Below are 12113 nucleotides of genomic sequence, written 5' to 3' on the forward strand. Positions count from 1 at the left end.
ATCACAGTAGATCCAGGTACTAAACCAACGGGAGTGACCGATGAAGAATGGAAGAAGTTGGATCGGAAGGCAAAGAGCGCAATACGATTGTGTGTCTCAGATTCAGTATTGTTGAATGTATCAGGGGAAGCTACGTCGAAGGCTTTGTGGGACAAGTTAGGGACTTTGTACCAATCTAAGTCTCTCGTGAATAAATTGTTCCTGCGGAAAAAGCTGTATAACCTAAGGATGAAAGATGGAGACTCGGTGACAGAGCATCTGAACGCATTTAATACTGTGGTAAGTCAGTTAGCGTCTGTTGATATTAAAATTTCAGATGAAGATAAGTGCATCAGTTTGTTGTGTTCTCTACCAGATTCGTGGGATAGCCTAGTTATTGCAATAGGTAGAAATGCAATTGCTTTGCAGTTTGATGAAATAGTCTCAGCCTTGCTGATGGAGGAGATGAGACGGAAAAATATGGAGAGCTAGAATGGTGATGCCTTGTCTGTATGAGGACAGTCCTAGAATAGAAAAAAAAATAAGTCATCGAGTGGGAGATCTAAATCTAGATGGAGATCTAAATCTCCAGGAAAACCTGTAAAGGTGGTGTGCTGGAAATGCGGAAAGGAAGGGAACTTCAAAAGGGACTGTAAATCTAAAGCTCCTGATAAAGGAAAGGGATATGATGATGCTCCTTCTGCAGAGACAAAAACCACCTCAGATGAAGGTGGGGATGTGTACTTGGCTTCTTCAAGTACACATGTAGATCATGAGGCATGGTTGATTGACTCAAGTGCATCCTTTCACTTCACTCCCCATAGAGAGTGGTTCTGCGAGTATGAGAAATACGATGGTGGTGATGTCTTCTTAGGAGATGATAGGAAGGCTAGAATCATTCATCGCGGAAAAGTAAAGTTGAAGTTGCAAGGTGGAAGGGTTAGAACACTTCCGGGTGTTCTGCATATCCTTGCATTTGCCAGAAATCCGATTTTTGTAAGCAAGTTGGATGATGCAGGTGTAAAAACAGTGTTCGAGAAGGATACCTGCAAGATGGTTCGGGGAGCACTAGTATTGATGCGGGGAGTTCAAACTGGAACTCTGTACAAGCTGCAAGGTAGCACTATTGTTGATGGGTGAAATAGTTATGTAGTTCCTAAAAGTGGAGCTGAAAATCTAGTAGTCTTTGGAGACAAGACCATGTTGTGGCATCAAAGGCTTGGACATATTGGAGAGAAGGGCCTTCGAATACTTCATGGTAAAGGTATGGTAGAAGGTATGAGTAATAGCTCTCTGTATTTTGATTTCTGTGAAAATTGTGTATATGGGAAACAAAATCGGGTGAGTTTCCCCTCTAGTGCTAAGAGGGCGAAACAGATATTAGAGCTTGTGCACAGTGATGTGTTTGGACCTGTGAAGGTTCCATCACTGGGTAAGTCTGTGTACTATGTATAATTTATATATGACTTCTCAAGGAATACATGGATATATTTACTTAAGAAGAAATCTGAAGTCTTTGACAGTTTAAAGAATTTAAGGCTCTGGTGGAAAATCAGACAGAGAAGAAGATAAAGGTGCTGAGGACAGATAATGGTGGAGAGTTTTGTAGCAAGGAATTTGAAGAATTCTGTAAGAAGTGTGATATAGCACGGCAGAAGACTACTCCATATACACCTCAGCAAAATGGAGTCGCAGAAAGAATGAACAAGACATTGATGGAAAGGGCAAGAAGCATGCTCAGTGGTGCCAGGTTAGGACAAGAATTCTGGGCAGAGGCGGTGGATACTACATGTTACTTGGTCAACACGTCACCTTCATCAGCGTTGGAGGATAAGACTCCACAAGAAGTATGTACTGGTAAGAAACCCTCTCTTTCACATATGAGGGTATTTGGATGTGATGCATATGTACATGTTCCAAAGGCGAAACGAACCAAGTTGGATAGTAAATCTGAAAAGTGCATCTTTATTGGGTATAAGGATGGTTTAAAGGGTTATAAGCTTTGGAACCCAGTAACAAGGAAGGTTGTGTACAACCGAGATGTGGTGTTCAGAGAGGTGAAAGATGTTATTAAACATGAATTCCAACCAAAGGAACCTGAGAAGATAGAGTTTGAGCTAAAGGAGGAAGAATCAGACTCTACAACAGAGGAGGAATCAGAAGATGAAGAGCCACAAAATCCGGCTCTGAGAAGATCAATTCGAGAAAGAAGGCAGCCAGAAAGGTATAGTCCATCTGCTTTCTGTTCAAATTTTTCTTTGTCTGTTACTGATGATGATCCCAGAACTGTGAAGGAAGCAGTGGATTCAGAGGATGGAAAACTCTGGAAAGAGGCAATGGTTGATGAAATGGAATCTTTGCACAAAAATGAGGCTTGGGATCTGGTGGAGTTTCTGGCTGGAAGGAAACCCATTAGCAGCAAATGGGTGTTCAAAAGGAAGACAAATGCAGAAGGGAAGGTGGAGAAATACAAAGCTTGGTTGGTAGCAAAAGGTTATTCCCAGGTGTCGGGAATTGATTTTGGTGATATTTTTTCTCCTGTTGCCAAGGTAACTTCTATTAGGTTACTTTTATCTGTTGTTGCTGTTTTTGATTTTGAGGTACAACAGATGGATGTGAAGACAAAATTTCTTCATGGGGATTTGGAAGAGGAAATCTACATGAAGCAACCTGAAGGCTTTGCGGTGAAAGGTAAGAAAGAACTGGTATGCAAGTTAAAGAAGTCTCTGTATGGGTTTAAACAGTCACCAAGGATGTGGTATCAGAAATTTGATACATTTATACGGGGACTTGGCTTCACCAGAAGCAAAGCAGATCATTGTGTGTATTTTAAATTAATTGGTGACCATGTTATTTATCTAGTCTTGTATGTGGATGATATGTTGCTGGTTGGAAATGACAAATAAATTATCCAGGATTTGAAGACCCAATTGTCCTCCAAATTCGACATGAAAGATCTTGGTGCTGCAAACTATATTTTGGGCATGGAAATTAAAAGAGATCGGGCAAAGAGGAAGCTCTGGTTAAACTAAAGGAAGTATGTCGAGACAATACTGCAGAGGTTTAATATGCAAGATAGTAAACTGGTGAAGGTTCCTATTCCTGTAGGTGTGAGGTTATTTGCTGAACAATGTCCCAAGACACAAGAAGAGGAAGAGGACATGTCCCATGTTCCATATTCGAGTGCAGTCGGTAGCCTGATGTATGCAATGGTCTGTACTAGACCAGACATTGCACATGTAGTGGGAGTATTGAGCAGGTTTATGTCAAAACTAGGGAAGGAGCACTGGACAACAGTGAAGCGGGTTTTCAGGTATTTGCGTGGCATTAGTAATTATGGTTTGTGCTACCAAGGAAGACCAGGATTGGATAGAGTGTTGGATATTCATGGCTTTGTTGATGCAGACTGGGCTAGAGATGTGGATCAAAGAAGATCTACAAGTGGGTATGTGTTTAACCTATTTGGAGGTGCAGTCAGTTGGATGAGTAAGAAACGATCTCTAGTGGCACTATCAACTACAGAGGCAGAATACATGGCAGCCACTCATGCAAGCAAGTAAGCAGTTTGGTTGCAGAGATTGTGTTCAAGTGTGGGGTTAGTACAGGGAGCTATAAGAATAGACTGTGACAACCAAAGTGCAATTTTCTTGGCAAATAACCCTTCTTATCATTCAAATACAAAGCACATTGATGTTCAGTATCACTTTGTGAGGGATATGATAGAAGACAAAAAGGTGTTGCTAGTAAAGGTGGACACTTTGAAGAATACTCCAGATGCATTGACAAAATCTGTGAGCTCTGAGAAGTTCTCTTGGTGTAGAGAAACAATGGGCATTTCAGGGCTGGAAAAATGACTAAGCTCTCCTGTGGCCCCGTGTGGAAAGAAAACAATAAGTGGGAGATTGTTGGGTTGTGTTATATTCTTTCCATGACTAACCCACATAGTGAACCAGGAGGTTAGAGGGGCGGGGGGGGGGGCAGAGCCCCCCCTTCGTTGCGCCAATTGCGCAGCGGGGGGTTCATAGGGGGGGGCGGGTAGCCCCCCCTCTACGAGGTCCGGGGTAGTGCCCCAGGAAATTTTTTTTTGGACACTATATTAGGTTGGGCGAACCTACCTATGGTTTTCGGTCCATGGTATTGGATGCTTCGGCATGTATAAATATGTATTGTAACATTGAAAGGAATATAATGAAAAATCAAGCTGGTAGTCCCGGTTTTGGGATCCAGGGGAAAATCTTTGTGTATATGTGTTTTATGTGTTATGTTCTCGCATTGTTTATTTTCTGTGTTTTAGAATTCGTATGCAGGTAATTTCTATACAGGGTTAAAACCTACAGTTGTAGCACCCTCCTAAGTGAATTTATTTCATGTTCAATGCTCCTTTTGGCTTGTTGGCGTGCACTGGACCTAGGGAGAGAAATTAGATCCCCAGGGACCTAAAAAACTGAAAAAACTTGCATGAAATGAAAAAAATGGAAGCATGAAAATAAAGAGGAAGGATATAGGTCCATCTGATTGTTCACAATTAATTGTAGAAGATTGGGGAAAAACACTTATAACTTACTCACCAAGAGGTAAAATGTGAAATGGTAAAAATGAATTACCTTTTGCCTATTTCATGTTCATTTTCATCATTATTTTATTAATATTTTAATATTTTGACCTAAATATGAATCAATTTTATCTTGAAACATGTATTTTTAATCCTTTGGTGGTGTTCTGAGCAGGTTGAGAGTTTAAAGAATTTGGTGATGTGTTAATTGAAATAGATGATTTTGACCAAAGAGAATGCTTTTATTGTTTTTTCGAGCTTTGTGAACTTATGAAAAAGGAACCCCCCCAAATTCTCTTTCATCATTTTTTAGAATCCCAAAACATGAAAAGATTGTCAAGAACTTGTCTTTTCGAACTCGTTAAAGTAAATGAAAATATGTCTACTCAGTATAAGTTTAACCCTTTTTCGAACTGAGATAAACTATTTACAAAAAAGGAAAACCTTAGTTGAACATGGTTAAGAGGTTCTCTTGAGTATCATTTTCTGCCTTTTCGGACTCAAGGGACTATTTACAAAAGGAACCCTCGATTTTTATTTTTCGCCTCTTTTTCAAACTCTCTAAACATGAAAAATATTTTGAATTAGACCTTTGCTGGTCTCGTAAAAACATCAAACATTGATAGATTCCTTTAACATAACGGGACCGAACCACTTCTTCTCAGGGTTCGTTGAAGATACTTAGAGGGATTTGTCTAAGGGATGAACTTACAGATCAATCATATGTTATCCTCTTCAAGCTTGTTAAAAAATAAAGAGGTACTAACTAGAAATGTTTGGGGAAATTGGGAAAACAGGGTACTCTACGTATTAATGGAAGTGAGTTGCTTTTGAACATGACACTCTTCCACTTCATCTACATGGCTATTGGGTAGGGAAATCTGCTTTTTTTTTTGTTCATCATACCATGTCAAAGCATTTGCTCATGATTTTGAGTCAATGCTTCCAAATCCATTCAATGTCATCGATATGTTCAAGAGAATTCATTAAATTGATATCTGATATGACACTCTTAAGCCTTCATTTCATGTCTGTCGTTCTTGAACCAATTCCATAATAGCATCATTTTATCTCAAATCATGATACCTATTTCATGTCATTGATGGGGGATACATCAAGGCCCTCTTACGACATGTCGATCCTTGTCGACGTCAGGTCATCATCTAGGAATTTGACTTAGAAACTCTCCCTTCGGTACCTTGGGAGTTGCATACATTAATGGTAAGTTTCCTCCTTTTGAGCAATAGGTTTTCATCATAAGCCTTCGACCGAAACATGCTATGTGGTGTTCTAATTCAACTCATTCATTCACATTATTGTCACAACATAATGTCCAAGCACCGCGACAACAACTCAGATCAGGGGTTTTCACCCTAATCACCAATATCTCTGTTTGAGTTGTCTCCCAATAGAAGACTAAGGGGGTTAGACCCTATCGAAATGGAGTGAGGGAAGATTAGTTAGGAACCAACGAATCTGGGAGAAACAGTAACCAACCAATACTTTTTCAGATTGCGCAAGAAAAAGAATTATTCAATTTGATTTGAGGAAAATGATACTGGTGCCTTGTGGAGTCAACTACCTTGCGAAGGAAATAAAGTCCAAGTAATGGATGGGAAACTGTTGCTGAATGATTCAGCTATCTTATATGAAAATGAAAAAATTAAAGCTATGTGAAATTTAGGGGCTTGGTTGATTTTACTTAAATGTCTATTCTAAGTTTGATTCCTTAATGTTTCTATCGACTAAGCTTTTTCTTGGAAGTAAAAATTTAATGTGAAATTACTAGCTTAGTATGCAAATGAAAAAGTGAAATGATGTGATTGTGGAAGGAGGGCCTAAAATATGAGTTACTTCTGAAATATGTCATGAGTGTTTTTTAACTTAAGGCTAAAAAAATTGATCTTAATCTGAAAAAAATACTTATACCAGCAATGTAAAATATGAAGTCTGTACAAGTAATTACTGAAATATACAATAACAAACCAATGTAAAATGTTGGAAATAAAACACTTTAAATTCAGAAATCCATTTGCATGAGGTTCTCAATCAAAGATCATTAGATGCATAAGTAAAACTAGATTATTCATATTGGCATGAGCATGTAAAAACAAAAGTATTTCAGAAATTAAACTAAGTGCTTAAACTCAGATCACATCAATGAAATATCAGTCTAATAATTTGCTCTTAAAACAAATGACAATGCGAGCAATATATTTTAAACCAGGGGTCCTATTACCGTGCAAGATTAAAAAAATTTGTATGTGTAATAAGAGCAACTTCAAATGACAAACTGATAATTAATAACTTAGAAAATTTCCGAGTTAAACTATTTCCAATCTAGTGATGCATTTGATCTTAAAACTCAAAAATAAATTACTGAAAAAGCAGTGAAATAATATTCAGAAATTTTTCAATTAACATGCAAAAGTTTATGAAAATAATTATGTTTTTGAAATGTACTATAGTAGAAGATGCAAACTAAATTTGCTGATAAAATTTAGCAAATTGAAACTCTATGCCAGTATTAGTCTTTCTTTTAATTAGATAAATGAAATAGGGTAAAGGTTTAGAGGATGTGCACCAGTCATCCGTTAGTGGCTTGAACATAATTGGAGATAAGTTGCCCAAGTCACTGAACATCTTCAAATCCAAATGGCAACTCAGATTTTTTTTTGAGAATTTGTTTGTTAAATTTTTTTAGGAAAAAAATTGTGAAAAATGATGGTGAAGGAAGAGAGGCTTAGAGGGGAATGAAGGAGGTTGAGAGGAAGAAGTGGGAGGCCAAGAAGGAAGAGGAGGAAGCCCAAGAATGAGGGAGGCCGAGAAGGAAGGTGAGGGAGGTGGCCGAGGGGAAGATGTCGTGAGGGAGAAGGAGAATAGAGGAGCAAGGGACTTGATTGTTGAGGAATATAAGGAGGTCGAGAAGAGGAAGAGAAGGCTTAGAGGAGGGATAAGGGATATGGGAAGTTGTAAGGTAGATGGGAGGCCTAGAAGCAGGGAGAAAAGGAAACGAAGGAGGGAAGTTGAGAAAGGAGGGAAGGTCGAGAAGTAGAAGGGGGGGTCGAGAAAGGAAGGGAGACCATGAATAGGCCGAGAAGGAAAGAAGAGGGAGTAGGGGGCTAGATATGGCCAGGACAGGGCCTCAAGGCCCTAAACAAAATTTTCCCATGATATTTCTGAAATTTCTCTTCAACCTACAAACAAAATTGAGATCAGATCTTGCCCTCTAAGGCCTAGATCTGTCTCCAAAATCCACAAAAACCACTTGCAATATACATATCTATTCCTCTACAAACAAAGGCTAGAAAACCACAAAACATGTATATACAAAAATATGAAATACCCAAAACCCCAATGAATTAAAAAAATTGAAATTTACAAATTTATAATAATATTCTACAAGTCTAGCAGATATGCAGATCAGAGCCCTCTATTAGCGAGATCTAAATAATTTTCATGGATTTATAAATAAACTGGAAATTTTAAATAAAGGAAAAAGCCTAAGAAAAACCCTGGAAATAAAATATTTTGTAAAATGACTTCATAAATTAAAAATAGTAGGCTCTTTAGATTTTGTAATCTGAGAGTTAGTTGGTCCAACTGAGGACTTCCCCAAATACCCAAATCCTAAATAATAAATTATGCACATTCAGATCTCATTGTTAGATTAATAGAGATTCAAAATAATCATAAAATAATCAAGAAATAGAGATATTAGCTAGTTCTGTCAAATCAAATGATATTTTAAAAACCCATAAATTTGTGAAAGATGCATGTGTACAGATCAATCCTCAAAGGCTATTATCTAGCCAATACAAATAAAAGCAACAAATTATTAAGAGAAATATTACCAAATAAATATGAAAGAGGAACACCACACTCTGAAACCCCAAAGTCTTTGTTTTTTATTAACCACAAAAAGTTACAAGAGCTTTTCAGAGAAAGTACACGATTCATTGAGCGGATACAAAAAATAGAGAGAGACCTCTAATTTATAGATAAATTTTCCAACAACTAGATGGCTCGATCCCTATAAATATAATCTCAATTGTTGATGAAGATCAAATGATCTTTTAATCATCACTGTTGAAATTAAGTTATTTTTTGAGGAAATTCGAATTTTACTTTTGATTTCTTTTTAATTAACTAAAAAATATTATTTTGAGTTAATTTCCTAAAAGAATTGGGTTTGAATTAACTAATAAGGCCCAAGGGTCCAAAATATCTTGAAAATTTCAATATTCCCATTGTCGGGGACTTCCAAAAACAAAAAACTTTAAAACCCACAAATTTTAAATGTTTGAGGATTTAATTTTTCCTTGGACATAAATTAATTAAAATTTATGGCTTTAACATTTTAATTTATTTTAACTCATGAGGGGATTATTAATTTTTCCAACCTTGTAATACTTTAGCATTATAGCTAAAATATTATTTACATGACATATTACATTTCTAACCCATTAAGGGGGAACACTCGTTCATTATAGACCCTGAATAAGTTACGCGTTTTTGTGACTCCAAATATGATCTAGTAGATTAAGAGACTTGTAATAAAATAATCTAACAAAATAGTTAGAATTATTCCCAAATCTCTTTTATAGAAACTCGATAAATAACACTAGAACACATTTAAGATCCTGACGAAAAAATCCACCCTAGCTTTGGGGTGAGGTTGGAGGGAAAAGTTTTGTCAATCATTATGTTTAGAAACACACATGAATCAGTGAGACAAAAAAACTTCTAGGATAGAAATCATCATTAGAAAAATAAACTTACCTAGGTTGTTACATACAATTGTATTACTATGAACATTTATATTACAAAATGCAGAAAGGGTTTACAAAACTCTAGTGTACATATAGCTGATAATGATGAATCTGTGGATCCTTTGAGTGCTTAGACATGATGGAAGTCCTTGCATGAAAAAATGTATAGTCTCAACATCTGGTTCTACTTAGGGACATGTTGCTTCATCGAAGGAATGTGAGAATCCAAAATATGCACCCAAAGAACACATAGAATCCCATAAGTAGTGTCCATCCAAATATAATCCAAAAATCATCATATAACCTTTATATATATATATATATATATATATATATATATATATATATATATATATATATATATATATATATATATATATATATATATATATATGAAATAGAAGCTCTGTAATAATTCTACAAAATGAAATGCAACCTTAATCGAAGAACATAAATAAAATGCTAAAATGACAAGGTGCAAAATATGTCATCTTTGAACAATAACTTGAGCATTTGGCCATTTGTAGGTAAGTCAAGTGGTTCACCATCTAATCTGCTCAAGTGGAATGAGTTTGGACCAGCAATGCCTCGGATAATGTATGGTCCTAGCCACAAACTGTCAAATTTCTTATGTTTTCCTAGTTTTCATATTTTGTGATCCCATAGTAGAACTATATCTCTAACCTGCAAAGATCTAGACCGAGAAGATTTTTCAAATATTTTCTTAATCATTTAGACTGATTCTTTTATATACTATCAAAAGCTTTCATGTGCAGTTCATCCAGCTCCATGATTTGATCAATCCTATTTTGGACAACATCTTTATCACTAGAAAAATGATGAAGGAGTTGGTAAGCTTGTAATTTAATATGGACAGGTAGTGTCACATCCATGCCATAAACAAGTTCAAAGGACTTTTACTACTATCTTTCTTTTTAGTTATCCCATCTACCCAAAAAGCGTACTTGATTTTGTTGTCCCAAGATCGCTTGTTATCTCCTACTATCTTCTTGATAATGGTTATGAGATTTTTGTTACTCGATTCAGCGAGGCCATTACCCTGAGGATAGTAGTTAGACGAATGAGATAACACAATGCCATACTTAAATCAAAATATGAAAACTCCATAGAACTAAATGCCTTGGCATTATTGGTGGTGATTTTAGTTGGGACACCAAATCTAATAATAATATGGTTTTCAATAAAATTGATTATGACCTTTTTAGTGCCATTCTTAGTAGGAAGGCCTCAACCCATTTAGTGAAATAATCGGTAGTCGTCAAGATCCATGAGTAGCCATTGCTAGAATTTTCATAGAATTTCTTGATGAAATCCTGACCCGAGTGCTGAAAAGGTGCCTCAACAAAAATAGGTTGTAGGGGCAAGGTAGCTAGCTTCTGCTTCCGAGTGAACAATTGGAAATCTTGGCAACTTCTAACAAATTTATGAACATAAAAAAAAATAGAAGGGCAATATTTACCAGCTCTAAGGATTTTGTGGGCGATAGTTTTGGCAGTGTAATGACCACCACAAAATCCTGAATGAAACTTGGAAATAAAATTTTTAGAGTCTATCTCATTAACACATCGAAATACAATATTCTCAGGATTTCTTCATCTAAGGCCATCGTTCATAAGGCAATACTTAGTGGCTTTTAATCTAAGAGCCCTTCTCCTATGAGAAACTAAATGGTTAGGACAGGTAAGATTTTTAACAAGTAATAAACGATATCCTTGTACCATTCATGGTCTCCTAGTCCTTGCAGCTCAGGTGAAGATGTGTCGTCAAGACAAACCAAACAAAGATCGGTTTCATTTCCCTCAGTCATCATTTTAGCTAAACCTTGACCTTTGACTAACTTGGTGCGTCTAATCTCTAAATCATATTCTTGAATCTTAGTAACCCACCTAGCACGAGTCCCTAAGCACTCTATTTGTCTTAATATATCTTTAACAGTAGAGCGCTGGACAAAAGCAATGATCTTGGAATAACCCACATAAGTCCTGAAATGCTTAAGAGATTTAACTAAGGCATAAGCTTGCTTTTCCATGGGAGTATAATTTAATTCAGAATTTTGAACCGATCTACTCATGAAAGCTATGGGTTGTTCGTGACCATCTTTATTCTTTTGTAACAGGACACCAGCAATGGTATCTTCAGAATCAAAAGAGAAAATCATGAAGTCCTTGGAATAATCGGGACTAACTAAGACAGGAGATTTAGCAATAGCACCTTTGATCTTCTGAAAAGCCTTTTCCCATCATCTTTCCATAAGAGTTTAACATCCTTTTTTAGAAGACTTTGAATAGGCTTAGTGTTAGAAAATTATATATTACAGAGAAATGGAACACATAAAATATTGCAGAAATATAAACACAGAAAATGCATAAAACAAGAGAGACACAGATATACGTGGTTCACCCAATTTGGGCTGCGTCCACGGAGAAACAACTAGTGCTTCTTTTATTATATTATCCAGCAAACTGAAGAGGTACGACCTACAGCAGATCCGTTGTAACTCCCTCTTCACTCTCAATCTCCTCTATTTTCCTCACTCAGAATATAGATCTTCAGATATGCATAGAAGCAATACAATTCCCTCATATATAGCGAGGGGTTTCCTTCTAGGATAAAAAACCCTAAATAAAACATAACTTCTACCATCAGATTATCCACCTAATGAACGACCCAGATTGACTAGAAATTACTATACTTTTACAAGGCAATTTTACGTCTATTCTAAGCTTTGGGGGCACTGCCCCCCCTGCAGCGAATATTTTACGGGCGGCGTTGCCGCCCCATTTCAAACC

The sequence above is a fragment of the Pinus tabuliformis genome, chromosome 1_1, assembly GCF_031772625.1.
Source record: "Pinus tabuliformis cultivar Carrire ecotype Pingquan chromosome 1_1, CPIR1, whole genome shotgun sequence".
Classification (NCBI taxonomy): Eukaryota; Viridiplantae; Streptophyta; class Pinopsida; order Pinales; family Pinaceae; genus Pinus; species Pinus tabuliformis.